Source organism: Pristiophorus japonicus, chromosome 1, assembly GCF_044704955.1.
Source record: "Pristiophorus japonicus isolate sPriJap1 chromosome 1, sPriJap1.hap1, whole genome shotgun sequence".
Classification (NCBI taxonomy): Eukaryota; Metazoa; Chordata; class Chondrichthyes; family Pristiophoridae; genus Pristiophorus; species Pristiophorus japonicus.
The window spans coordinates 371,796,670-371,802,744 of NC_091977.1; positions in this window are offsets into that span (position 1 = coordinate 371,796,670).

Consider the following 6,075-nt stretch of genomic DNA (forward strand, 5'->3'; position numbering starts at 1 on the left):
AGGGCTCATGGGGTTGGGGGTTATATATTAGCATCGATAGAGGATTGGTTAATCGACAGAAAACAGAGTGAAGGGATAAACGGGTCATTTTCATTAGGCAGACTGCAATTAGTGGGATGCCGCAAGATTCAGTGCTTGGGCCTGAGCTATTTACAATCTATATTAATGACTTAGATGAAGGGACTAAGTGTAATCTATCCAGGTTTGCTGTTGATACAAAGGTCGATGGGAAAGTAAGCTGTGAGGAAGACACAAAAAGCCCGCAAAGGGTTATAGACAGATTATGTGAATGGACAAGGTGGAAGATAGAGTATAATATGGGGAAATGTGAGGTTATTCACTTTGGCAGGAAGAATAGAAAAACAGAATATTTTTTAAATGGTGAGAATTATTAAATGTTGGCGTTAAGAAAGATTTAGGTGTCCTCATACAGGAAACACAAGTACACCAAGCAATTAGGAAGGTAAATGGCATGTTGGCCTTTATTGCAAGGGGGTTGGAGTACAAGAGTAAGGAAGTCTTACTACAATTTTAGAGGGCTTTATTGAGACCACACCTGGAGTACTGTGCCTCAGTTTTGGTATTCTGAAGAAGGATATACTTACCTGAGGCAGTGTAACAAAGGTTCACTAGATTGATCCCTGGGATGAGAGGGTTGTACTATGAGGAGAGATTGAGTAGATTGGGTCTATAATTCTCTGGCGTGTAGAAGAATAAGAGATGATTTCATTAAAATAAATAACATTCTGAGGGGGATTGACAGGATAGATGCTGAGAGCTTGGTTCCTCTGGCTGGAGAATCTAGAATTAGTGGGTATAGTCTCAAGATTATGGGCTAGAACCTCCACTTTTGTGGTGATCACCCAAAAATGGACAATATTTCCGGTGTGGGCGTTATAAAAGGGCTTTCAGATTGCCGGCTTCTCGCCCATTCTCAAAACACCTAGTTTACATTTTGAAAATGGGCGTTACCGCGAGCAATGTAAAATGGACGGTAGCGTTAAATTTTTTTGACCTTCTGCCGTAAAGTGTGGCCGTCCTTAGCAATGGCATGGCAACGCTCGATTCCTGCGATTCAGGAGGTCAAGGATCATCATGACATGCGCAGAAGAGGAGACAGAAAGAGAGGGAGCTCAGAGGGACTGAAGGCGTGACTGGGTGTAGTGTGGCTGCTTTGGGAGGAAGGAGGGAGACTTTACAGCTTCACAACAAGTAGGCAAAAAAAAAGTAGCTGTTACCAGCCACATATTTGCCCAAATTTGGCCTATAATGGAGAGAGAGGAGGAGGCATCTCAGCACGCTGTGGAGACTGACGCTGGAGAGAGCAGTGAGGTGGGAGAGGAGCACATTGGAGGGCGCAAAAGAGCCAGGAGGTTCTCGGACGAGGCAAATGCCTCCCTCCTGTAGGAAGTCGAGTCACGCTGGGCTGATTTGACACAGGGAGGGCGTGGGAAGCGCACCCCAAAGGCATACCAGAAGATATGGACCGAGGTAGCAGAGGTGGTCTCATCGACGACCAATGAGGTGCGTGAGGGCAACCAATGCCACAAACGATGGAACGACCTTGTGGGATCCGCAAGAGTAAGTATTACATTGATTTACATATACTTATGTATTTATATAATTTGATTTGTAACAGTCATGAGTGACTGTCATCAGAAGTAAGGTCTTTCACTTTTACCGGGAATGTTTTAATCAAAGCCTGCCGTCACAGTGTACGTCTTTAGGTAAAGAATGATAATTTTCATAATAATCATGATTACATCTGTCGGTTATGTGTTGTATCAGTCTCTGTGACAGTACCTAGCAATGATCTCACGCAGTGATCTCATGCCATATCATCCTGTCACCTTTTACAGAAGAAGCTATCGACGATGAGGTCCGTGTAGAGGCGAACGGGTGGGGCACCATCAGTCCCCAGCGACATCACTGAGATGGAGGAACGGGTGCTCGCACTCGTGGGGAAGCATCCCCGGAGAGCCACGGACGCATCTGCAGACCCTGAAGTGATGCCACATGAGTAAAGCTCACACCATTGCGGGATGTAAAGTCAATAGATGCCGCACCCACTCATGTCCGGACAATCATATATGATAGATGATTTCTAAAAATGTCATAGAAATAGTGATGGCCTAACAAAAATCATTTGAATGCAAAAGTGTTGATGGTCATGAAATGTGATGTCAGCGATGATTTTGAGAGCAGTGGTGCTTTTGTCGTGCATATGCTGTGTGTAGCGCTGGACTCACCTTCTGAACCTAGCACCCCCTTCTCCTCTAATAACCTCATTTGTGTTTTTCAGCTCAGCCAGCAGCGCATCCCAAAGCAAGACCACAGAGGCCAGAAGGTGGGGGAGCAGGGCAGGAGTCGGCAAACGATTCTACATCTGGTGCTGAGGAGCTCAGATTCTCGCCCGTCAATCCGCTGGGTCTGTTCTCCACAGATGAGAGTGCGGACTTCGAGGAACCTGCATCGCCACGCTCCAGAAGCCATTCCACCCCAAGGTCCTCCGGTCATTCCCGCCTCCACTCTGGAGGTACCGGCCCCAAGCACCTCGCCACAGGGCACCTCATTTGTCCCCAGGATGGCGCCGGCCCCGTGGAGATCCCGTGGATGCAGCAGGTCTGTTCCACGAGCACCACATGACAGCAGAGAGATGGTACAGTTGTCCAGGAGGACTGTAGATATTGGTGACCAGCTCATTGAAACATCGGAGGTGGCATATCCCGACAGCTAGCCATCATGTCTGGTACATTCCGCGGATGGCAGAGGCCCTGGATGAGATAGCTGGGAACACTGCTGCCACAGCCCTCCCAGTGGTCGCAGAGTGCAGCAGTCCACCCCTAGGTTCTGCACCACCACTGCAAAGGACAGATGAGAGCAAGGACCAAGATCCTGTTTCTGCATCAGAGAATGTGGCCCCCTCAGCACCCCCCCGCTCCCGTACCCGTGCAACGACCGCATCTGTCTTCATCCCCTCCAATGAGGCACCGCCTGAGGAGCTCCTTGGCCAGGCTCATGGAGCAAGGAGGAGAAGGGGTAGAGGTAGGGAGAAGAAGGGGAGGGGGAAGGAAAGTGAGGTGCATGTCCGCAGGTGATGACTGTGTTATATCTCCATCCGAATGTATGCAATTTGTTGCAATGTATGGGGGCTGGGGACCATGCTCCTGCTTTGCATTTGTATTCTGTGTTGCTGGACATGTTGAACATGTGATTTATGTCAGTGGTGGAAAAAGTGGGATGTGGGTGGGGGTTGGGTGTTACTGCCTGCGATACTTATGATTTCAGACCAATGTTGGTATAAACTTTTTGTTATTGAACATAACCTTGTTGCGCATTGTCTCAGATAGCTGGACCGTTATACACTGGTGATTCCTTAACATGAAAGGGTTAAATGCAACTTAACATCAATCAACGTAAACTTTAACTGGCACCCAGGTGATGGGCACCATTGATGTCTGAGCTGCGCACACACAGCAGTGTGTCAGCGTTGTCACTCACATCAATGCTCTTTCAGGCAAATCGTTCAGATATCAACTCCTCAGAGTGGGATTTTAAAAATGCCAGCCACACCACTGGCATTCATTCAGAACAGTTCCACATTTTGTGGGCAGTTTTTTGGGCGAGCAATATTGTGGGTGAGGTGGTGAAATTGACGCTGAGCGATCTCATGGCCGCTAGTTTCGGTAAATATGTTCTTTACGACAAATAAAAAGTGGGTGGGCGGTATTATTGAATCTCGGCGTTAAATCAGTGCGGAAATTAATGTTGGGCGATATTATGGGCGTTGATTTCGTCCATTCTGATGATTTCGCCAAAAAAAAGCGGGCGGGCGGTAATATTTTTTCCTGCCGTTAAGCACATGGGAAAGTAACGCTCGCCGATACGTTTCCTAAAAATGGGGGTCAGTTTCCATTTTGTGGCTAAATGGGTGATATCTGGGCATTATACGTCATTTCAGCGGTAAAATGGACATTAAGTGGGCGTTAAGCATGCAAAAAAAGTGTAGGTTCTAGCCCAAGGACTTTTAAGATTGAGATGAGGAAGGTTGTGAATCTTTGGAATTTTTTCCGCAAAGGGCTATGGATGCTCAATCATTGAGTATATTCAAGGCTGAGATCGATTTTTGGATTCTAGGGGAATCAAGGGATATGGGCACGGGAGGGTAAGTGGAGTTGAGGTCAAAGAACATTCATGATCTTACTGAATGGCGGAGCAGGCTCAAGGGGCCATATGGCCTACTCATGCTAATTCTTATGTTCTTACTGAAAACCATTTTCCTCACATTTAATCTGTACATTCTATCACTTGTTCAATTGCCCTTTGTTGCTCCATTATGAATATAAATGTGGTTTATGACATTGTCAAAACCCTTTAATTATGTAACTTGCTTTATAAACTTATTCAAGGATTGCATCTTAATTTATCACAGGTTCTATTAAATTCCATCCTATGCTACATAGCTATAGCCCCATGAAGCATTTGGAGCTCTATCCTTCCTGCACATTTACCACAAACCAATGAAGGTGAAACTAAAGCTTTCTAAACATCTTTTTCACTTAAATTAATAGCATTAGCACCCTTAGAATGCTAGTTCTACAATAGCCGTGTGGCTATTGTAGATTTATAACCATAGTTGGAATGTTAGAAATGTATTTCTAAATGTGACAAATCCATAATTGCAATATTTCTTTAGTACACCAGAATATAGTCGTTGTGGTTGTTCTGGAAGCATGCTGTCAAATCAAATCACAGTTACCACTATAATGTAATTTTTAGTTAATTGCTTTATATTGTACGTAATCTTTGTAAATTTCTTGCACAAGTTTGTTACTGCACATCATTTTGTGCATTTTGTAAAGCATGATGTTAGTTTTCACCACATTTTAAAATTAGCAACTCAGCTTCTTTTAGCTACTATATTCTAATATTTTAAATATTTTAATTGTTTGTTGCCAAAAAATCTTAATTAAAAACAATACAAATATCTTGTCGAAAATCTGTGTTCAAATATTAATTTCTAATAAAATGACTTAATCAGCAGACTAGGACAAAATGGTGATGATTTCTTCAATAAATAATGCTTAGTAAAACTGTAGACATGTTTATAAAGAATATTTTTATGATTTCATTGCACACTGGGGAAATGTACCCCCTATAAGTCTGAAGTTTGTTCTTCATATTTCTCTGGGAGATTGACTTTAATATCATTAGCTTAAGCTATTACTCCTCCCTCTAAAGTAATTCAGAAGGTTTTTTGCTTCTTTGTAAATATCATCACATCACTAAAGTATCATTGCATTGCTTGCACATCTTGATGCATAACTCTTCCAAGATATTCTTCTATTCTTTAATAACAAGCATATAAAGAATCAAATATGGAATTGAATAGAATCAGTTCTATTTGTCTTGGATCTTAGGCAATGTATTCGACAGCACTGCTGGCAATACAGAAAAAAGTGCATGTACAATCTTCAAACATACAGCTGTTTGAAATAAATTTCTGCCCACTGGTATTTAATAGATGGCTGGGGGCAGGTCTAAATGTGCTAGTAATGTGAAAAGTGCATTACTGGAATGTATGCATTCATAACCCCAAAAAATGGTGGCAGCTGTTTGCATTGCCACACTATCACTGTTGCCTCCAAGACCTTAGTGTAAAATTAACCCTTGGGATATTTCTCCTTCGTCCTGTAAACAGCAGTATCCCTTCATTTACTGGCAGCAGAATTGTGAGATAAATGATAAGATGTCACCTCTTTGTGTCAACCTTTATCAAATTTAAATAATACCATTAATTAGAGTTGATGAACTCAGGTTTCCAAGAAAACATATGCATTTGATTATAGCACAACTAGTTCATCCACCTGTGATATTTCTGTATTTTCTTTAAGGTGTCTGTTTAATAATCCACAAATAACGTTCAAATATTAAGTAAAATACCCAACAAGCTGGACTCATGTCAGTTATGGTTACTAAGCACGATGAAACCATAATTCAAAAATCCTTATTGTTAAACAGATAATTCTGACTCCTTTGAATTTAAATGGTATACCAACATAAGTCCAAATTAAA